A 24,467-nucleotide genomic window follows, 5' to 3' on the forward strand; every position below is an offset into this window, starting at 1 on the left:
CATTCGTGGGGCTCCAGGCCTCGTTTGATCTCCCCAGCATTTCTTTTTTTAATATTTTCAGCTCGGGGACTTCTTTTTCTCTCCTTTTGGCTGTCAGCTCGTAAATGATCTTGAAGGCACTAAATTAACACCATATTTCTATAAGGCTCCTAGGAAGCCTTCAATAAGTATGATGTATCAGGGTTGTAAGCACAGTATGGATGATCATACCTTGCTGGCAGCTTAGTGGAGTAGGTTCCTGTCTTCAGAGGTCTCGGCTTCTGAAATTCAGAGTGCTCTCGACACAGTTGACCATTTGGTGCATTCTGGAAATCTGAAGCTACAGCAATTTAAGACAATTTGTCTGCTGTATCATACACTGGAATGAATTTCAAAATGGGCGGAGGGCTCCCTGGTAGTGACAAGTCTAGATGCTCTAAGTGTGGTTTGTTAGCAGCAGACAATGTCCATGTTTTTGCTACATGCCCTACCCTTTACCGATTTTGGGATGGGGTGTCCAAACCATACTCATCTGGTTAAGGTTCTAAAGTTCAACTATTCTCTAAAGAGATCCTATTGGGAGTTAGGCAGGAACAGGACTGGGATATGAAACGTCTGCTCTCTATAGTAATTGTTTTAGCTTGACTCTCTGTTGCCAGTTCATAGGTTTCCGCCTACCCTCCAAAGTCGGCTAAGTGGAGGTCCCTTGTCCAACAGGTATATGAGTCGGAACTGGCATTGGATAAAGCTAGAGAGCTCTCATCTCTTTTATAATTCGATCAAATATGGGCAGCTTTTAACTGGGAAACCTTAAACTAGAAATGTTATGAGTGTAATGCCTTTGTCTATCGATGTTAGACTTTTCATCCTTGGTGTGGTCTCCATTAACATTTTGCCTCTGTTTCAAAGGTAGCTGATGTGTGCTGGACTCTGTTTTTGCAGTTTTTGTTACTCTGGGCACTTGAACATTGCTAACCAGTGCTAAAGTGCAAATGCTCCTATACAAAATGTGTATGTAAGTGGTTCATCCATGATTGGCATACTTGATTTAGTAGTAAGTCCCTAATACAGTGCACTAGAGGTGCCCAGGGCCTGTAAATCAAATGCTACTAGCGGGCTTGTAGCACTGGTTGTGCCACCCACATTAGTAGCTCTGTAAACATGGCTCGGACCTGCCACTGCAGTGTCTGTGTGTGCAGTTTTAATCTGTAAATTCGACTTGGCAAGTGTACCCACTTGCCAGGCCTAAACCTTCCCTATTATTACATGTAAGATAGGCCCTAGGTAGCCCCAAGGGCAGGGTGCAGTGTATGGTTAAGGTAGGACATATAGTAATGTGTTTATATGTCCTGACAGTGAAATATTGCTAAAATTGTTTTTTCACTGTTGCAAGGCCTGTCCCTCTCATAGGTTAACACGGGGGCTACCTTTAAATATGACTAAAGTGTCGATTCCCTTTGGGAGCGGATAAACTTGTGGAGTTTGGGGTCTCTGAGCTCACAATTTACAAATACATCTTTTAGTAAAGTTGATTTTAAGATTGTGTGTTTGAAAATGCCATTTTTAGAAAGTGAGCATTTTCTTGCTTAAACCATTTCTGTGACTCTGCCTATTTGTGTATTCCCTGTCTGGGTCAGTTTGACAGTTGGGCTGGTTGCAACTCTCACTAGACAGTGACACAAAGGAAGGTGGGGTGTAGTCTGCATTTCCTGATGAGACATCTGTGTTAGGAGGGAGGGGAGGAGTGGTCACTCACACCTGAAAGGGCTGTGCCTGACCTCACAAAATGCAGTCTCCAACCCCCTGGTGTGTGTCTGGAGCCTGGCCTGGGCAAGGCAGGATTTCACAAACAAGAGAGACTTTCCTTTGAAGTAGGCCAACTTCAAAGGGCAAAATGGGTAGAAGAAGGGCACCCAAACCACAGACTGTAGAAGAGCTGAAGAGCTGAGGAAGAGGAGCTGCCCTGACTGTGACTGTGCTTTGTGGAGCTATCCTACAGTTGCTGCTCTGTCTGTGCTAGAGGACAAAGACTGGACTTTGTGTTGCCTTCCTTCTTGTGAAGATCTCCAAGGGCTTGATTTAGAGCTTTCCTCCTGTTGTTTGAAGTCTCAGGGACGGCAAAGACTTCTCTCTGCCAGCACCTGGAGTCTCTGGAGAGACTCCTACCTTGCCAAGTGGTGCCCATCCAGTTCCTGGGACCCTGAAAGGAGAACCTGGCAGCCCAAGAGTGAGAAGTCCACGCACAGACCGCCATGCGGGGAAAAGATCAACGCGACTCCCATCTGTGGCTGAAAAATCGACACGCTGCTGGCTTCACAGCTGAAAATCGATGCTTGCTTGCAATGCGACCCAAAGATCGATGCCCAGGGCTGGAGAAACAACGCACAGCATCGCTGATGGAGGCTGGTGAGATCACAACCCGGGCTGCTTGGTTTTCGGATCGTCGTGCGGCTGGATTTCTGACGCCAACACCGCTGTGCGGGAAGAAACGACGCATGACCTGCCTGGACCTGAGAGTGCTGACCGGATCGAAGCATCGCTCTCCTGTGGAGAGAAGAAACAACCCACGTGGACCCGACTGAAGGAGAAACGACGCAAGGTCTCGCTTGTGAGTGAAATCAACGCATCACAAGCCCTTTTTGACACACACTCACCCGTGCGGGGTTATTTTTGTCACACCCAAGGTACATTTTTACGCTAAAAGCGTTAGCATTGTGTTTAAAACTACATGAAGACTCTTTTTGCTTTTTAATTGATAACTTGACTTGTGTATTGTGGATTTTTGTCGTCTTGGTCTTGTTTTGTTCAGATAAATATTTTCTATTTTTCTAAACCTGTGTTGTGTCTTTTTGTAGTGTTTTCATTAAGTTACTGTGTGTGTTGGTACAAATACTTTACAACAAGCACTCTGAAGTTGAGCTTACTGCTCGGGCCAAGCTACCAAGGGGGTAAGCAGGGGTTAGCTGAGGGTGATTCTCTTTTACCCTGACTAGAGTGAGGGTCCTTGCTTAGACAGGGGTAACCTGACTGCCAACCAAAGACCCCATTTCTAACAATCGATATCTGGTTCGACTATGCCGGCCTCTATATCTATTGTCTTTATTTGTTTTTTGTATTATTGTCACTATTTTGCTTTCCATTTTCCGGATCAAAAACTTGAACTTTGTTAATTGTTTTTTGTGCCAATTATTGGGGCTGCTCCCCTATACTGTGTACCTCTCTCTATTGAACATGTGTGACTTAAAAAAAAGGAATATTTTCAAAGGGCTCCCATTGAGCACCCGAAAACATCATGCACACTTCTGTCACACCCTGTAACACACATCATGACTGGATCAACAAAACCTCAACAGAAGGCTGCAGACCATTAAGAACACAGAGGCTAGAATCACACTCAACCTCCAATGCCGCACTCACATTTCAATCCATACACAAACAAGTAGAATTCCAACTCCTCACCCACACTTTCAGTGCACTCTATACCACTGTCCCAGGTTCTCACAACAATAGCATCTGTTTTCACAAACCTTCTAGACTCCTCCATTCGTTCAGACACCTACTTGCACACAATCTGCACATATGGAAAACCATTTCTGGTGGTCAGGTCTTCTCCTACATCACTCCCAAAGTGTGAAATTAACTGCAGCTACATATGAGAGCATCTTCCTCATATCTTGAATTCAGCAAAAAGCTGAAGACCAGGCTTTTCAAGTAGTCCCACTATGCCCTAAGGTTCGCTGGGCACAGCTGCAGTTCCAGGATACCCTCCTAGATGGGTGATAGTGTGGTCTACAAACCTGCCTAACATAAAATAACATATAATAACATAACATAAACATAAAAGTGATTGCTTGTGGATTGCCCATGGACCTTACAATTATGCGATTCTTTAGGAGCTTGCCTGATTGTAACTCCAAAACTGAAAAAGTATTTTACTCTTCCCATTTAAAAACCCTTGGCATAGAACAACTTCTGAGTTTTTTTGTTAGTTTCCTGAGGCTACTTTATGAACTATGATTTTAAACATGTAGAGCATGATTTTCACTCCACTACAATCACAGCATTAGATAGTTCCGAATAGCACTTGTGGTTTTATTGATATAACAATAAAATCATCATCATCAACTAACTTTATCTAGCTGGTGTTCTAGCCATAAAAGCACATTTCAAAAGAATACAGTAAAACAGTTTAAGATTGTCATAAAAGTGCAATATGCAGCAACAAAAACATAAAAACTGCCCTCCAACCCTAAGCATCACACCCGTATAGTTTATGGACATTATGGGGGTCATTCTGACCCTGGCGACCACGGGAGCACCGCCAACAGGCTGGCGGTGCTCCGTCGAGCATTCTGACCGCGGCGGTTCAGCCGCGGTCAGAAACGGAAAGTCGGCGGTCTCCCGCCGACTTTCCGCTGCTCGGGAGAATCCTCCATGGCGGCGAAGCGCGCTCCGCCGCCATGGGGATTCTGACACCCCCTACCGCCATCCTGTTCCTGGCGGGTCTCCCGCCAGGAACAGGATGGCGGTAGGGGGTGCTGCGGGGCCCCTGGGGGCCCCTGCAGTGCCCATGCCCATGGCATGGGCACTGCAGGGGCCCCCGTAAGAGGGCCCCACTGTGTATTTCAGTGTCTGCAATGCAGACACTGAAATACGCGACGGGTGCAAACTGCACCCGTCGCACATACCCACTCCGCCGGCTCCATTCGGAGCCGGCTTCCTCGTGGGTGGGGTTTCCCGCTGGGCTGGCGGGCGGCCTCCTGGTGGTCGCCCGCCAGCCCAGCGGGAAAGCCTGAATGGACTCCGCGGTCTTTCGACCGCGGAGCGGCCATATGGCAGTTCCCGCGAGGTCGGAATCACCCCCTATATGTCTTCAGCTTGGCCATGCCTCTTCTTTGTGACTAAAACATGTTTACTAAAGTTGATACAAAACATACTGGAACCAAAAAACACTCCCTGTGCAAAGAATACAGACTACAAAACAGCATAAAGTGCAGAGTGCTTTGTTTTGTAACTGAGTCAAATAGAGAGTTCAGGAGATTAACAAACTAGGTACCCTGGGAAGGATATGCACATAAAAAAATGAATTAAATTAAAACTGAAGCTGGCAGGATAAAATCTATACCTCACACTGTAGATTAATGTCAAATAAAACTCCTGACCTGGTGAGGATTTAATAGCTACATAGTTTAGAGCTGTCTGGGAAAGATAAAAAATCCCTCTAGTGGCCTGCTTCTCTCCAGCTTTGGAACAGTTCTTTATTCAATGATTTGGTGCCATGTGTTATCATATCTGAATTTTTTAAATGCTCTAAAATTCATATGTTCTTAAAAATGGATTGGACATATTTCAACCAGGGAATTTCCCCCAGCATTATTCAAGTGGAGGCAATCTTGAAGAATCTCCCTAGTGAGACAAGCTTCAGAGGCCAGCCAAGTTCTTACCCAGAGAAGCAAGGAACTAATATCCTCATGATAGTTTGCACTAAGCTCTAGATGACAGGCAGTAGTGGAGAATGATTGTGGTACAGCCAACAATTTATGCAGAAACGTGTTTTCAATTATCTGAAGCGATTCATCATTCTTATAACCTCACACTCCTGCTGCATAGGTCACTATAGCAACACATTTGGCATTATAAATTGCAGAAATTTCTTTCACTGATTTTTGGCCCAGACTTCTTGCAAAATTCAGTATGGAGTCAATCTGTCTCTGGAAGTGAACGGAGTAGAATCCCATCATCATCATCATTTTATTTCGGTAAAATATACCATAAAAGTGCAATAAAAGACAATCGAAAAAATAAAAATAGAAATAAAAAATATTGAAATTTGAAATAGTGCCCTAAAATCACCAAATTTGAAACAGCAAAATGCAATGCCTAAAAATGTACAAAAATGTAAGAATATAAGAAAGGTATGCAGTATTAGCTAAAATAACTAAAATATGCTACTAACCATACATTATATTTCGCAACTGTAATCTGTTATGCCTGCTTCCAATTTCTGTTACAATTTTTTTTTTTTTTTTATTCCAAGTCTAAAATGCCAGATAGATAAAAAAAAAAATGCCAAAGAGCACACCATTTGCACAGATGGGTCTGACTTGAGTACTCAGAGCCGGTAAGCAGTTCGTGAAACCCATTCGTTTACATAAGGGGATGATCCAAAGGGCCCTCTGTTTACGATATGCTGGACATTGGAGGAGGACATGGATCACAGATTTTTAATTCTCACAGCCCATCGGACATAACTTGGACCTATTATCTGTATTGGACCATTTATAGGTTAGGGTCCACAAAGGAAGAGACCCTATTCTGAATCTAATATACAAAGTGCGTGTGAGTGGAGAGAGAAATATGTCCATATAATGCTCGAGCTCATAATGGTATTTAATTTGTAAAAAACTGTCAGCCATGGAGGAGGGCGAAACTTCGGCCAATTGCAAAGTTTGGACATTATGCCAAAATGCGTCCTTCAAAATCTGTGTAGCATTTTTAGGAATAGAAGAAGGGTCCTTCCAATAAGTCCCCAGACCAAGACGAAAAAAGGACCGTTCTACATAAGCACACCACTTAATTTTTGTAATAGAGTTGGTGCCCACCAAATTGATCAACCCAAGTCTATATGGGATAAGAGAGTCTAGTGACCATAAACGGATCCAGAACAGCAATGGCCTTAGGGCAGCAATCTGGTTAATTGGGAAAAGATTTAAATCCATTCGGATAGGCGAGGATGGGGTACTAGAAGGAACTCTTAATAGCATCTTTAAGAACACGTTTTCCACCCTTGCTAGATCCTCCAGGTTTTAGTGGCCCCACAACTCAGCTCCATATAGACCCCCCCCTTGCTTGAGATTTGTATATTTCTAGGGCAGGAGTCATGGCAAATCTAGGTGATCTGGCTGCAAATCTCACAATGCCACCCGCCCTTTGTTTCAAGCACATTGTTGATTTCTGGAGGTGAGCGTGCCATTTGTGTGAGTCTTCTAATTTTAGACCTAAATAATCGAAAGCACCCACTCTTTCCAATATGACACCGTCTAGGCGGATGGGTCTCCTCATCTTGTGCTTTTTATCCCCAAACACCACATATTTTGTTTTTGATTAATTAATTTCTAAACCATGATCATTACAAAATCCATGAACCTCGAGAGCAAATTTGAGAGACTTATAGCTGTTTGAGATATTAACAAAGTGTCATCAGCAAATAGGAGACATGGAATCTTTTGCACTCTGAGTTTGGGGGCATCACTAGAAAATTCGGAAAGGTAGGGGATACATGCATTGATAAATATAAGAAACAGTGTGGGAGCAAGTACACAGCCCTGTCGCACGCCACGAATTGTGGGGAACTCTGAGGTTAATTCACCTTCTGGGCCCCATCAAATTCTGGTACAATTGCCAGTATAGAGATCTCTAATTATGTTTAACATAGAGCAAGGAACCCCCACCCAACTCATAACTTCCCACAATTTGTGGCGTGGAACAAGGTCAAAAGCAGATTTCAGGTCTACAAATGCCACAAAAAGGTGGCCTGAGTCCACATCAACAATTTTCCATTTTATGGAGATGAAGCGGAAGACCTGGTCAATTGTGCTGACCTTGTCTCTGAACCCCGCCTGGAGGTGGCTTAGGACTTGATTATCCGCTATCCATTTTTTCAGCCTACTTAGTAACTGATCACAAAATATTTTTGGTAAATTATCTAAGAGGCTGATGGGTCTATAATTACCTGGTGAACCTCTCTCCCCTTTCTTATATATGGGCATAGTAATTGCCTCCTTCCAAGAGCCGGGATAAGACCTATTGATCAAAACAGCATTGGAGATCCTATTTACATACAGACTCCAGTTGTTCAAGTCCGCTTTGTACATATCTGAAGGAATACCGTCAGGCCCTGGGGCCTTCCCTACTTTTTGAGCAATGATAGCCGACTCAGTTTCTTTTAATGAGAAGGGAGGCAAAGAAATGCTGACGGTTGTGGTGGTGACATCTCTCCAGGGCTGATGGCGTCACAATCAGATGGCGAACCATACAGCTCCTTGAAGTGAGAAAGCCAAACTTCAGGGGCAATGTGACACTCTGGTTTGAGTGCTTGATTTTGATCCCTTCGAGCAACCAAAAGCCAAAAGCGTTTGGAATTGTGGACCCTTGCAGCCTCAGCCAATTCGCCCCATAGCCCATCTTCATGCTCGAGTTTGCACGTCTTACATATGGAAACATAGTTTTGCCTTGTATTAACTATTTATTCTCTATCTTTTGTTCTTAACACCTTAATCAGGGTGCATTTGGCCTCTCTACATCTCTTATCAAACCACTTACTCTTAGGGTGAGAAAAAGAGTTAATTGGGGTCCTAACAGATTTAAGAAACAAATCCGGAAGAGTGGCAAAGAGATCCGAGTGGAGAGACATAACTTTGAGCGAAGTGAATGTGAAATGGTGGTCAAACAGCTGGTGGCTAGAAACTAAGTCACGCAATTTGTCCCGTAGCTTAGTAGATCTCTGGAAGAATCCCATCTTACCGTGCGCCTATTACTGGACAACTTCAAAACACCAGTAGATGCAGGGGCAGAGGAAAACACAGCTCCTGCTAAAAAGGTTCTGTCATATACAATTTGGAGAGGCGCATGGTCACTAGTGTGCGGATTACCCCCTTTCGTGTCAATTATGTGGTGCCAGACCCTTAAGTCAAAAAGAATAAAATCCAGGGTGCTACTATATGACCCCCCCAAAAAAGGTGGTCTAGCAGGGCTGTCAGCTGGAAAGCGGCCATTCCCAAAGCAAAGACCGTGGAGTATCATAAGGTCTGTTATCTGCAGAGCCCTAGTGCAGACATTAGATGGGTTTGGCTGAATTGAATAAGGGGGAATGTTCCATATATCATCTTCGGTCTGCATAACCTCAATGAGTGCAGAATTAGGTTCAATTGACGCATTAAAATCCCCCGCTATAATAATATGGTATTTTTTGGCGGAGATCAGAAATTGTGGTATTCAGGAGCTCTATAGTGGCTGACCGTTGGTTAGAAGGGCCCGGTCTATTGTAGATATTTATGCACAGGACAGAGTAGCCCGAATTTGGCTGTATAACTGTAGCCAAAATGTCGGGAGAAACTACGTATAGCTCCTTTACTCCACCCACCTCTGTCATGTTTACCCAGGTACATAGACCCCCTGCTGCCCTACCTGCTAAGGATGGCATAGCTTTTTTTTAAAAGGAACAAAACCCCTGCCTATACATACTATGCGTCGCCCATGTTTCCTGAAACATGCAAACGTTGAAATTGTCAACATATTCCCCCTGTCAGTATCAGCTAATTTGCTGTTGATACCCGCCACACTCCAGGACAAAAGCCTCGCAGTTGAATGGGCAATAGAACAATTAATTTCACGGGATGTGTCATCTAAAGGATAGCTATTCACATGCTCAACAGAAAGTGCAGTTTTGGGGTTGTTAATAAGAACAGTTTGTGGTTTCCAAAAGGGTACAACTCCTGGGCTTGATGGATTTTTTTGAAATGGTGAAGCCAGTGAACCAGAACAGGTGGTAGAGTTACGGGGCCTAGAAGGACGTAGTCAGTCAATATCCGAGGTGGCCCCCTGAAAGTCAAGTTCATATACATTGTGGCCTTTGGAAGCAGATCCTGTATCATTCTTAGTAACCGGGCTAGATATTAATCCGTTGGAAGCATGATGTCCTTTATGCTGCTCAATGCCAGAGTGGCCGTGTTTGATGGAAGATTCGCCTCGCATTGCCAGCAATGGGACAGCTGTTCTGTCCTCATATGATTACGTGCTTCCATCTGCAATAGGCCCGCTACCAAATGGGAGTTTATAAGATTGAGTTTTATAATGTCGCGGGCACCAGATAGACTGATTAAGCGTTCAGCAGATGAAATGTCACCATGGATAATTGAGCCACAGCCTCTATCATAGCGTAGCCAATGCGAGACCTTATTAATGCGTGAAAATTTGTCTTTCCGTGATTTTGTAGGTAAAGAAGGGACATTACACATATAAATGTAGTTGTCATTATTCGTGTGTGGGCTCCGACGGGATGCTAGTGTGGTGTCCCATTTCAGATCTACATAGGAAAAAGAGGGCATGATGTTTTCAGGGAAAGACACAGATCTACTATAATGAGTCCTTTGTTTAGGGCCTGGAACATCCTCAAAAGTTGGCAGGGAACCAATTGGCAAGGGCCCAAGAACAGAAGGGTGATCAGTTGGCAGATAAATAATCTTAGATTCACAGGAATAAGGTGGATCTTTCTTTTTAAGAAAATTAAGAATTTCTGACAATAAAGATTTCAGCTCGCCTACTTCATTCTTTAAACTGATCACCAGTGCTAATAGGTCTTCATGAGAGGGGATCGCGTTCAAAATGCAATGGTGCCAGAAGAGTCTGTTGGGGATTATCCGAGTCTTGAGATTCCAATAAAGAAAAACGGTTAAAACAAGGGATTTCGGGCCAGATGTACGAAACAAAAAAATTGCGAGTCGCATTTTGCGAGTCAATGCGACTCGCAAAATGCGACTTGCAAATTGGTATGCCAGGAAAGAAACCGGTCCGATTTAGCGACTCGCATCCGGACTCGCAACGCTGTGTGCGAGTCCGCAGATTGCGAGGTCGCTGTTTGCGAGTGTGCAAAAAACGAACTCGCAATTAGCGAGTTGGTGTCGCAAATTGCGAGTTCCCTCAAAATTGCTTGCAGGTGCAGCAGAACACTCCAGAAAGCACACCAAAACACTCTGGAAACACTTCCTGGCACATGATGATGACATCACAGCCAGGCAGTTAACAAATACACCTGGGTAGGCTGGACCACACCCTTTTACAACTGCCAGTCTGCACACTGAGCTAGCTGCAGCAGTCATGGAGGGAACCCCCCGAAAAAGGAAAATTAAATTGTCAGAGAGGGAGCTTGAGGTGCTGACCGAAGAATGTTGTCAGCACCATGATGAGCTCTTTGGGAGAGCTGCCCTCACTGTTCCAGAGGCCACCAAAAGAAAAATCTGGCAGGAAATGCAGGAGAAAATCAATGCCCTGGGGGTGAGCCACAGGACAATTGAGGACATAAGGAAGAGGTGGTATGACCTCCGCTCCCGGACCAAGGAGAGGGTGGCAGAAAGGCTCCGGGAGATGAGAGGCACTGGAGGGGGACCATCATCTGTGCCACCACCCACACCCCTTGAAGACAGGATTGAGCAAACCTTTGAGCCGGAGGCAGTGTGTGGATTTGGGGACCTGGACACTTCAGAGCCCAGCACATCAACCGGTGAGTACCATGTGATAAGCCTGTACCCCTATCAATGTCATACCCCACCCACCATGTACACATGTGCATGCACAACCAAATTAGCTCCATTTCAGGGTAGAAAAAGCCAGAATGATGCATTATGGGAAATGTAGTCCAATAGGCAGTGCATAGGCAAATGTTTATTAGGAATTGTGCAACAGATACTAGACACTGACAGTGTGTTCCCCATGTCCCACAGGTCTCCAGCAAGACACCCCCTACACCCCAAGCACCCAGGCCCAGGAGGACACCCCAGGACTCTCCAGCACCCCCACATGCACAGTCAGCAGCATTCCTGCAGTTGTAACGCCTCGTGCAACAGCGACGCCAGGAGCTGCCCCAGCAACAGCCAGGGAGGATACAGGTGCGAGGACAGGGCAGCCACCACTGCGCAAGCGTCGCAGGGCAAGAGCGTCTGATATCCGGAATCATCCTCCAACCAGCAGTGAGGCACATCTGCTGCGGGGTCAGCGCCTGCAAAACACAACATTGGGCAGGATCAGTGGGGTGCTGCACCGCATTGAAAGACAAAACCAGGCAAGCATGCGGCACCTCAACAGGCGGATGGACCTGATGTGCCAGAACACTGGGGACATTGCCTCTGCCATCAGGGAACTGGCGGCCGGACTGCTGGGTCAGGCAGAGGCTGGGCGGCGCAGGGATAGGCAGATTATGTTAAGACTGGACAGGATGGCCACATCAATCGGCAGGCTAGCCATCAACACAACAGGCCTGTCGAGGAGGACAGTTGGCCTGCAAATTGAGATGGGCCATTTTGCTGGGGATGTTGCCAGGGGCCTGGGACGTCTCACACATATCATTGAACTAATGGAGACACGTGAGATGTCGAGGGCCACCGGGGAAACACCCCAAGATAGTGAAGAGGGCTCCACAGTGAGCAGTGTATCTGCCACTGACAGTAGGGTGCTAAGGAGTGGGAGGCAGAGCACCATAGATGCGGCTGGGACCAGCCAGGCTGGCAGGAGGGGCAGGAGAAGTTAGCCAACAGCCCGGACAAACAAATGTGGCACATGGCTTTAATGTGCCACATGAGTGGTTGGCATTTCCCTGCCCATGGACAATTGAATCATGTATATAGTTCATCCATTACATTATTAAAACTGTTATTTCTCTTCCACTTAACAAAAGGAGTGTCTGGTTAATGGGTGAGTATGGTGGGAGTTTACACGTACCGTCCAAAATATTGCGTTGCGATGTGTTCCCGTCTCAGTCTGCCTTGATTAGCTAGACTCCTATCCCCATGATGGCAGTGTGGTTGTTCTTGCTCTTCCTCATCAGGATCTGGGTCTGCAGGGGTGAGAGGTAGCCCACGTCTGGTGGCTATGTTGTGGAGGATGGCGCAAGCGACCACAATTTTGAAGGCGGTAATGGGGGTGTATTGGAGGGCGCCTCCGCTGCGGTGGAGGCATCGGAATCTTGCCTTCAGGAGTCCGAAGGTGCGCTCGATCAGGTTCCTGGTCCTCTTATGCGCACTGTTGTATTGCCTCTCTGATTCATTGCTGGGTGTTAAAAATGGAGTCATGATCCATGGCCTTAGAGCATATGCACTGTCACCTGTTGGGCACAAAAGTACACTGTTAGTAAGTCCAGATAGTTGTGCACAGTGACCTGTGTGTGTGTCTGCAAGGTGTATGCAGCTCTACCTAGGAGGTATCCGTCTCCAAACTCCCCACGTTCCAGGCGTTGATGGATCCCACTATGTCTAAAAATGTAGGAGTCATGGGTACTGCCTGGAAACTTAGCTACGATGTCCGTGATGACGTAATGGGCATCACAAACAACCTGTATGTTGAGTGAGTGGGTACACTTTCTGTTGCGAAAAATATGTTCCAGAATAGCGGGGGCATATTTGAATGTGTTCCCCATCTACACATCCAATGACCTGGGGGAAGTGGGCAATGCGGTAAAAGTCCAGCTTCGTGCTGTTAATTTCTGCCTCATTCCTTGGTAAGTATATGAACTGAGACCTGTGCGCTACTAAGGCATCTAGGAATGCCCTGAGGAACCTTGACACTGCACTTTGGGATACCCCACCTGCCACGGCAATGACCCCCTGATAGCTCCCTGATGCCAAGAGGTGCAGTGCGCATAGTACTTGCACATGCGTAGGGATGGCGCAGCCACGCAGGGTCTTGTGTTCTAGCTGTGGTTTTAGTAAATCTATTAATTCTAGAATGGCAGCGCTGCTAAGGCGGTATTTAGCATAGATCTCCTCTTCAGTTTGCTGGAAAAGGGTCTGCCTTGTTCTATATATCTTCTCCTGTCTGTGGCCCCTCCTCCTCCTCTGCTGGGCTGCGTAGACTCTCCTCCTCACTGCTATCAGGTATATGTCCGCCATCTTGAGTGACCCAGATGCCTTCTGGGTCTCCTTTTATACTTTGGTAATGGTTACCACCTGCTCTGAGTTAGTGGTAAATGCGACTTGCAAACTGGGTTTTTTGCGACTAGTCGCAATTTGCGAGTTGCAATTGCATAAGCTTTGCGAGTCGCAAATTTCGACACGCACATTGCGGGTCGCAAAAGGGGGTCGCAACGGGTGCGATCGCAAACGGGGCACATCGCTTTTTGCGAGTCGGAAATGGGCTTTTTGCATCCCATTTCCGATTTTGCACTGTCGCAAATTGCGATTCTGCCCGTTTGCGAGTCGCAAACCTTTGCTACATCTGGCCCTTCATGAATAATCACATCTGTTTTTGATACTTCAGGTTTGGGATGAGATGCAAAATATGTAGTGGGGCTAGCACTTGTGGAAGGACTTTGGGAAACTAGCACCTGGGGTGAGGCGCTAGTAAGTTGTGGGTCATAAATAATATGAGATCCGGCAGTTAAAAACGGAATAAGAGTGCCCGATTTTGGGCCTTTCCATACATTTCCCTCCTTTTTGTTCAAAATCAATTCCACTTCTTCAATCAGATTGTCGATCTCTTTAGTTACCCAATTTGTGTGAAGTATCGTAGCTTTATTTGTTTTTAGGATTTTCGGCTTAACAGAGCCCTTTTCGGGGCTGCCCCTCGCCTTGCGCTTCCCCATTATGAATAGAAACCTCAGTGCAAATACCAAAAAATACTTTTAAAAATCACAAGCGCAGAAAGGGCCCAACACCATACCTTGGGGCCCAGAGGAGGAGCCCAGCCCAGCCTCAGACGGTCACTGACGGGCGCGGACGGGCCCGCATTGACATGTGCTTCGCCTGGGTGCGGCCCGCGCGCATCCCGCACGCGGGTGCAGGGCACGCTAAATAACGTCCGCGTTACTAAGTTGATGAGGAGTGGCAGCAAGGTGTCCTGGGGGTTGGAGTCCCCCTCTGCCAAAGGTCAGGAAGAAACAGCAGCGCGGTGTGCGTCACGCTAATAGCGTCCGCGTTACTAAGGTAATGAGGAGCGGCAGCAAGGTGTCCTGGGGGCTGGAGTCCCCCTCTGCCAAAGGTCCGGAAGAAACAGCAGCGCGGTGCGCGGCACGCTAAATAGCGTCCGCGTTACTAAGGTGATGAGGAGTGGCAGCAAGGTGTCCTGGGGGTTGGAGTCCCCCTCTGCCAAAGGTCCGGAAGAAACAGCAGCGCGGTGTGCGTCACGCTAATAGCGTCCGCGTTACTAAGGTGATGAGGAGTGGCAGCAAGGTGTCCTGGGGGTTGGAGTCCCCCTCTGCCAAAGGTCCGGAAGAAACAGCAGCGCGGTGTGCGTCACGCTAATAGCGTCCGCGTTACTAAGGTGATGAGGAGTGGCAGCAAGGTGTCCTGGGGGTTGGAGTCCCCCTCTGCCAAAGGTCCGGAAGAAACAGCAGCGCGGTGCACGGCACGCTAAATAGCGTCTGCATTACTAAGGTGATGAGGAGCGCCAGTAAGGGGGTTGGAGTCCCCCTCTGCCAAAGGTACGGAAGGAGTATAATCTACATAGCTGATTTTGAAGTCAAACTCAATTCCCAAGTAAGAAAAGTTATTCATTTTAGCTATCTCAGTCCCTCCTAATTGAAATTTTATAGTTTTTGTTAGTTTGGGCCCACAATCATAACAAAAGATTTATTTAAGTTTGTTTTCAAACCTAGCACATCCATAAAATGTTTAAACCCATCTAAGAGGGTTTTCAGCCCCGTGGCAGTTTGTGCAATCAGCGCAGCATTCTCTGTGTGAAGCAGAATGTGGATTGATGAATCCTTAATCTGGGGTAGATCTTTCCCTACACCACGAAGCAATTCCTCCAGAACATTTCTATACATTAAAAAAGCATAGGAGACATCACACAGCCTTGGTGCACGCCCCCCCCTGGAATTAATATCCAGAGTGAGTTCCCATATCGAATTTTCACCAATGTCCAAATGCATCCTGTAGAGCAAGTTTATCAGTGCTTTATCAAACCCTTGTTTATCCATAATGGACCACAGGATAGGGTGATTAACCTTGATGAACGTGCTGGAGAGGTCCATTAATGCAAGATGAACAGACTCCGACTTTGTGCAGACATATTTTCCAAGCATGAGCTGAAGGTTTAGGCACTGATCTATGGTGCCACCACATTTTTGGATCCTGTATTGTGCCCAGGAAAATAACTGCTTCTCCTCTATCCAAGCCTCCATTTTGGATGCAGTGACTCTGCCCAAGAACTTCCAAGAGCTGTCCAGAAGAGAGATTGAACAGTAACATCTAGGCATATTTTTGTTCTCTTTCTTAAAGACTAGTACCGCCACTGCCTCCTTCCAGGATGGAATTAGGTGACCTGAAACAGAAGCCCTAAATAAATCGTGAGGATGGGTGCCCACAGAGTGACATTAGATTTAAAAATGCATGGGGACCCCATCTGGGCCTGGCACTTTCCCAGGTCGACTCTGTGTAATTGCTGTTGTTGCACCCTTGACCTGGATTGACTGACTGAGTAAAGAAAGATCTTCCTGACTAGGCTGCATATCCCCAGTGGTTGCTAATGGGGAAATCCCCTTTAACAGCTAATATGGCAGACAAGTGTTCTACAAAGGAGTGGACAGTGATGTTCATATCAATGCTACTTTTATTGTACCTTGAGAAAACAAGGTTTATTCACAGTCTTCCAGAAAGTATCATTATTCTTTCAAATACTTCCCCATTGCACATCCTCCCAGGCTTCCTTCTTGATCCTTCCTGATCTCATCTTTTCTTTGCTCAATGGCCTTTTTGTAAAAGCTCCTACATAACTTAACTACTTAAAGCCATTCAGATAATGCTATCCTCAATGCTCTATCACTGTCAATTTAATCTTTAACATGTGTGATATTAGTGGCTCAGATTGGACTAGTTGCTACTAGTTATTTTACTCTTGCTTGAAGGCAAGATCCAATGGCCATCGTTTTGCAACTTGTTTCACAGTCTAGCTCTAGGGAATCAGTCAAAAAATTTTGAGATGTCTGAAAAGGCAGAATATATGGATTGTCTTCCTCTTTTGCTAAGAATCTGAAATAGGTCCAGAACATGATAAATTATTAATAATTCCTCTTGGAAAGCCCCACTTGAGGTCTTGTTCAGAATTCCTTCTTTTTCTATGCACTACTGGAATGAGAAAAGGTGGTTCACAATAGCATCTAAGAGTAGATACTTTTTAAAGTACATAAAAAGTAACCCTGATGCTGACTGTTATGCTGCATTATTTCAGTTCATAATATTTCGTAGTCCTTTTGTTCTCACATATTTTCTACTGGTTAAGTGCATCTTAGGATTGCTTGATGCTCTCCTTTATGTCCTTGTCATGAACAGATGTGTTGAAGATTTTTGTTGATGATTTAAAGCACACTGCCACCCAGAGATACAGTTGGTGCACTCAATCTTAATGCAATAATTTTGTGTTTTTTGTTATTTTCTGTGGTTAACAAACTGCGGAATAAAACAAACACAAGCTCTTTAAATTCTTTGGATGTTTTTGTAATACTCTACCTTGACTAACCCTTCTTACGTTATTCCTCATTTGCATGTGAGGGATTGCTTCTTGGACAAAGCTTTGAAACTGAGGATAAGCAAAATCGTATCTAGAATCTATTCTATGACAATCTAATTAACAGCCTCTTAAAGAACCACCTGTTTGGAGAGATTTAACTCACAGTTTGAGCCGTACTATGAGGCATATTTCTACTCTGTTTGTGCTGAATTAGCGTAATTTTTTTATGCCACTTCAGAGCAAACTCAACGCCATATTTATATTTTGACGCTAGACCCGTCCAGCATCAAAATATTGGTGTTAACATCATTTTTCAGATCCGTGAAACCTCATGGCGTCAATGAGATGCAAGATAGGCATTCACGTCCAAAAAATTACTAAAACACACTAGCGCCATATTTATCCACCCGGGCAAAAATGACACACACATGGGAGGCAGACCCTAAAAATTACATTAATACCGATTTGTGTCAAAATGTAATGCCTAGGTTAGGGCAGGTGTTAAAATGAGGCAAACTCATCACTACTTAAGAAGAACACACAGAAGCAACATTACTAACCCACAGGAGAAGATGGAGGTGATACTGATCCAGCTTGAGAGACGACACAGAGGACAACAACAACTACAGCAATCACCACCCCACCATAACGCAGCCCACAAAGGCAAAGCAGAAGGCAGGAGAGGGTCTTCAGAACCAGGACAACCCTCCTTGGCATCAGGGGCGAGGACATCATTATGACCTACAGACTGAATGGCAAGCCATGCTACACCAGCTGCACCACATTGAGCCACAAATCACAGCTAGCCTGCAGACCCCGCACAACATACCACCTGTGACAAAGCTGCTAGCTTTCCTGCACATGCTGGCAAGTGGCTCATTCCAAACAATGGGTGCCCTGGGTGCTGTTGTCTCACAGCCGTCACTCTCTGCATTCCTGCCAAAGGGGTTAGATGCTATAATCTCAGTGACACCCCGCCACATCAGCTATCCTAACACCCAGCAAAAGCAGCAGAAAACAAACAGGGGTCCTATCAAATCCATGGCTTCCAGCATGTGCACGGTGCAATTGACTGCACCCATGTCAGGCTCGTACCACCTGCAGCAACCAAGCACGTATACCGGAATCACAAGCACACGCATTCCATTTATGTGCAGGCCATAGTGGACCACCGGGGACTATTCATTCATTGTTCATTCAATTATCCTGGAAGTGTCCATGACGTCTTCATATTCTGGCACAGCAGGATCAATGAACAATTCCAGGATGGACAATGTGGAAAAGGCCTACTTGTGGGTAAGTCAACAAACCTAGCAATATACATACAACACACCAAGCCTGTAGGGCACACAAGACATACACCACTACATTAACACATGGCCAGGGTAACACAGTTGTGCAGGTAACAACACATATGAACCATCCTGGAGTACAGCACAATCAGTGCGCACCACAAACACATACACCCACATGTATGTAACACACCCACAAATTGACAGGCACACCACGCGTAGGACATGTGCAGACATGTACCCTTTACTAACAGAAGATCTGCACAGACCACTACAAGTGCCCACAGGTTGCCTACTACGTACACTTCACTCACAGTACACCAAACAAAGAATAGCTCAGCCATGTTAATGGCATACACCATGCCCTTGTCATGTAAGTTCCATATAGGCACAGATCCCTCAAGTCAGGACCTACAAATCATTGCCAGAACAAACATCAAATACCAGACAACTGCTGCCTATACCAACTACATCTCATCCACACATCCCTGACTTACCTGTAGTGTGCAGCGACATCTGCCTGACACATTGGCTCACACACATAGGAATACAAGATCAATGCCCATCACATACCATGTGCCAGATGGGTGATAAGTGGTACCACACCTACAGTAGTGCCACCTCACATGCACCACTTACTGACCCACAACACCATCATGTCTGTACCAGATACAACAAATGGCCCACCATGGGGCAGAGCCACTGTCAGACAGTGCAGATCATGGATGCCATTGTGGGACCCTGTAGGAGAATGCAGGACATCACTAACCTCACATGCACTGTGCCAAGGGACACATTTGCTAAGTATCTGAGCTCCATCCCATATCCTGCACTGTACATGTGTTGACAGTATAAATGCTGATTCATGTGTTTGAAGATAGGAGAGACACTGGTAGTAATGGTGATCATCCTGTAACAATGGGATACACACCCTTGGACACCTCATGGCTGCCACAAACATTAGCTGCCACTCTGGATCACCAAGGGACCTATGTAAAAGCCCACAGTGCCATTGTCATGGCCTGCACTGTATGTACAACTTTGCAGATGACCATTTATTAATGACTTGAAGCCACATTGTAAATCACCCACCCTCCGATGCAGTATGTAGTGTGGAAGGGGTGTGCAATGTGTGTTGCTGCACGTATGTCACCACAAGATACATAGCATGATAATGCTGACTCAAATGTAGGTGTCATCTAACACCTGAGGCAGAGCCAACAACAAACACCACCCCAGGGTTGCTGTTTGCCAGTTGCAATAAGGAAGTAAACTATGCTTTGAACTCAGATGATTGTGCTACCAGTGCATGCTGCATACTACTGCACACACAGAAAGAGCCAATTGGCCATCAAAACAGCAAATGTATAGGGCAGTGTCCCTTCCTGCACAGATACATCCACCTCCACAAGGAAACTAGCTAAATACCCTGGTGCAAGGGAGGTAGTGTAGGTGCACGGCTCCATATGAGTAACTGGCGGAGGGGACAACAAAAGGGTTGTCTAGGAACATGTCACACATGGGTCATTCTTGCATAGTCTAAATGTTGCTGGACAGTGCAGCCAATTTTGGAGACGTGTTGTGCATTGTCACTTACCAATTTCAAAGGCCCTAAGTGTTGCACATCATCTGCAATGACACATATCAAAATGGATGGGATGTTCAGGCTCTGTAGTGCTACCATGGTGCCACCACATCAGACCCCATTGTGTTGTGAGTTTGTGTCAGGTTCCCTCTAGTGATAGCACACTGATACAAAGGTGCACTACACAACACATGGTACATACATATTGACCATCAGTTAGGAATCTAAATCATATATCCCAGGCCCTTGAGCCAAACACAAGATTGTCATGTCAAACAACCCAGTGCTGAGGAGACCTTACACAAGGATAGGAACTCACACAATACCACAAACACATATGAGTCACAACGAACTAAAAATATCAACTGCCATGCTACATGACACACCTGTTGCAAGCCTTAGCAACAACTTACTCCTTTAATATTTTGCAGCGGATCAGGGTTATGGCATACAGCCATGGATAATGACCCCATTTCCTAACTTAAGCACAGCTGCAGAATGTGCATATAATGAGGGACATTGGAGGACACAGACTATTGTGGAGAGGATATTTGACATCCTGAAGTCCAGATCCGGTTGCCTGAACATCACAAGAGGCAGCCTCCTATATGCCCCACACATCATCTGCAAGATCATAATGACATGTGCTATCCTGCACAACATATGTGTGCGGATGAACGTCCCCTTTTATGAGCAGGTTTATGACCTGCCGGAGGAGGAGGAGGATGGTGGTGAAGAAAATGAGGGGGAACAGCACAACACAGCTGCTGGGATATGCCACAGACTGCACATAGTTGAGAACTTCTTCACTTAATAGTCACTTAACTCATCTTGAACATTTTGTCAATAAACACCTCACTTATTTACACAATCCGGCTCACCTCAGGATTGTGAGTCTAACCTCAGGGAGCATGTTACAAACACTAATCTGAAAAGTACTGTAGCTACATCACATGTGATGTATAAGATTGTACTGCTACCATCACACACATCAGAAATACCCTCATCACTTGAATGTGACAACTAAAGGACACAATCTATGGACCACAACATATGAATCACATCCATGTTGCCAACTTGTACGACAACAGCTCTTCACACACAATTACAACATGTCCAGATAGGAGGTAAATAAGGGCCCCACACATGAGGCAGTGGATGTCAAAATTTGGTGAGACAGTAATGTTTGAACAGACCACTGCCACAACTCAGTGTGACAGTTGCAATGGCTGCATGGAGCATGTGTGACAAGGTGGAGCATCATTGGTAACAATGGTCATCATCACTAGGTATGACAAGCAATGGAAGAAGTTGGGCCTGCGCAATACATCCATGTTAATCAGTCCTGCCACTGCCGTGGGGCCCAATCCTGAGACAGGGTACACACAACCGCACACTTTTCATGGACACGTCTGTGGAATGCATATCAGAATGGATGAGAACATATGCATCTAGGGCTGCAGGTCCACCACACAAAAACAACAACCATTGCTAAATGTAATGAGTTTAATCAAACATTTCTGGACAAAACATAATATGGGTGGAATGTAGGCAGATTGTGTGAAACACAGTATGTACCAAATATGTACACATGTCAGACATATGTGTAGTCCACACACAAGTCACCATCAACTCAAGATCTACATATGGAGACAGTTGTTGTGTAACATTTCCTAGATAGCATTCATCAGCCATCATCAACAATGCCCGAGCTGGGTATGTCGTCTTAAAAGTTATGCTCTATAAGACAACTACACACATCACATAACTAAACACAACTCACAATCACATACCAGAACTGTTGAATAGTACTGACTGCCATACATATATGGATACACTGTTGTCACACATGCACACGTATGCACGACATGGAAATATTTGCATGCTGTTGACTCTGTAACACATACATCGGTGTAACAGACCAATCACACCCAAATCACATTGTTGCATGGACTACCACATGTGGCCATACACAATATGCCCCACTGCAGCACAGCCCATTCCATTTGTGTGTTGATACAGGGTGCATCCATAGACAATGGAACAAAATCACGCAATCAGGAATAGAGTCAAAACAATTGACGCAAATGCATTGAAAATATCTGCAAACGCAAAGTATATGACCCATGGGCCCATAGCGTGAATTCCTACTTCATACTCATCTCAATGCTGATTTTCTGTTAATTCTACGCATAAAGGTAATGTGTCAAAAAAATGCAGGTCAGATGTTTGGTGAGTCATGCACAACCATCACACATTTCAGGGGCCATGGCAACACCTGTGTCCCAGCATAGTGTCATGTATGATACACCAAGACACTGGCAGCATACCATATTTAAATGGATTGTGTCAACAAAGGAGGGCAATCCATGTATAGCTCTACATTGTCATCATTAGCAAAGAGGGCTTACCTGCCTTACGGGGCACTAGCAATGGGGCATTTGACACCATCAGACAACTTTGCCACACCAGTCATGGATTACTCAAGCATGATAATTGCAGACTTATAATTGAACCGCATGTCCATCACAAAGTGCCTCTGGGTGCCTTGCAGGACAAGCCAGAATACCTGAGTCAATTGGCTTGCAGAGCACCAGAGTAGTGTCATGCATTTGTCATCCAACTCCCCCTCATACCATGGAGTTCCATCTTGTATAGATTGGCCACATATGGTTGTTGCAGGGTGTAGCACTACATGAGTCTCAGGCCCAGTGTAAGTGTGCAGATGTGTGGCTCTCACTCACCTGAGTGTCAGTGTCATTGTGAGTTTGCAGTGGTGTGTTTGTTGCAATGATTTACACCAGGATAAAAATAAAATGTAAATTAGCGCACTACTCACCCGTTAGGGTCTCAAGGCGCTGTACTCATACCGCTATGGAACCCCTCCTGGCTTTTCCCTGTGAGGCACCCACTCCTGAGCACCCCCAGGGTGAAGCCAGTCATCCAAGCACTGTTGGGGCTGTTGTGGAGATTAAGCAAGCTATTGCCCAGAGTTGCAGAGTGGGACCCATGAATTAGATTAGGCACCGAGGCGAGAATTATCTGGTCAAGGGGAATTGAGCCCAAGACCTGCAGAAGCGGGACTTGAACCCTGGTCTTGAGCCAGATCTCTGCTTCAGGGTCTGCCGCTCTAACCATTGAGCCACACTTCTCCACTGAACTAACTAGCTCACTCCTCTAAAATAGTACTAAAATAGTACACACTGTAATATGTTGTCCACCAGTAATGACAGTGATATGACACTAAGCATGGTTTTCCATCCATATCTTTCAGGTGGACCTTCCCCCTACACCATCGGCTAAGTGGCGAGATTTGAGGACCCAGATGTATCCAGTAAGTGTAATAAGGTCTGTCCTGTGTAATGATTGAGGATCTGGTGTGAGTGAGTCATGTTTCAACCAAAACTTGGTGGAACAACTCCTCAGCACCCGACATCGCCATAGCCACCCCGAATGGATACAAAGTTGTGCGCCAAGACCGCACCAACAGAGTGGCATAGCCATCGTCCACGAAGCCACCCTCGAAGTCAAAACCACCCTGGACGACTCCTTCAGCACCGCCAAACTCCTTCACTTCCAAGTCCGCACCGACCCCAACACCACGCTCAGAGGAACACTCATCTATAGACCCCCAGGACCCAGGGCACCTTTCAGTAACGCCATCGCCGACCTGGCCAGCACCCACGCCCTCGCCTCCACGGACTACATCTTCCTCGGGGACCAGAACTTTCACCTCGAAAACAACAATGACACCAACTCCACCACCCTGACCGAAAACTTCCCCAACATTGGCTTCACACAGCTCGTCAACACACCCACCCACACAGCCGGTCACACCCTTGACCCCATCTTCTCCACAAGCAACCACATCACCTTCAACCATACCACTGAACTCTACTGGACCGACCACCACTGCATCCACTTCAGAACACCACCTCACCGAACAACCACCAAGTCGTCGAGGGGGCAAAGTCACCGAATTTCAACTAACCAACGCCCTAGCCCAGAAAACACCTGTCAACCCCACCGACCCCGAGATCGCGGCACACAACCTCAAGATATGGATCAACTACTGCGCCGACCGCCTTGCTCCACTCAGAAAACCCTCCAACAACTACATCAACAAAAAAGCCACCTGGTTCACCGACGACCTCCAAGCCTCCAAACGCCACTGCCGAAAACTCAAGCAAATATGGCTACTCGAACGTACTCTAGACAACCACACGGCACTCAAGGATGCCACACGCAAACACCACCAACTCATCAGGCTAGCCAAAAGATCCTCCTTCAAAACCCGCCTAGAAAACAACACCCACGACTGCAAAGAACTTTTCAGCATCGTAAAAGAACTCTCCAACCCAAACGCTACCGTCAACGACATCACCCCCTCCCAAGAA

The 24,467-nt window shown here is 45.9% G+C and overlaps 1 protein-coding gene and 1 long non-coding RNA gene across 3 annotated transcripts in view; both read right to left on the bottom strand.

Annotated features, from left to right (window-relative positions):
* The window catches only part of ADCY8 (adenylate cyclase 8), a 915,978-nt gene that overhangs the window by 436,351 nt on the left and 455,160 nt on the right, over positions 1 to 24,467 (bottom strand). The window lies entirely within an intron of this gene.
* On the bottom strand, positions 11,387 to 14,692 carry LOC138274494 (uncharacterized). The gene is made up of 3 exons (XR_011200384.1): positions 14,407 to 14,692; positions 12,472 to 12,853; positions 11,387 to 11,752 (listed from the first exon to the last, which is right to left on the bottom strand). It is a non-coding gene; the product is annotated as an uncharacterized lncRNA (long non-coding RNA).

This window comes from Pleurodeles waltl, chromosome 2_2, assembly GCF_031143425.1.
Source record: "Pleurodeles waltl isolate 20211129_DDA chromosome 2_2, aPleWal1.hap1.20221129, whole genome shotgun sequence".
Taxonomy (NCBI): domain Eukaryota; kingdom Metazoa; phylum Chordata; class Amphibia; order Caudata; family Salamandridae; genus Pleurodeles; species Pleurodeles waltl.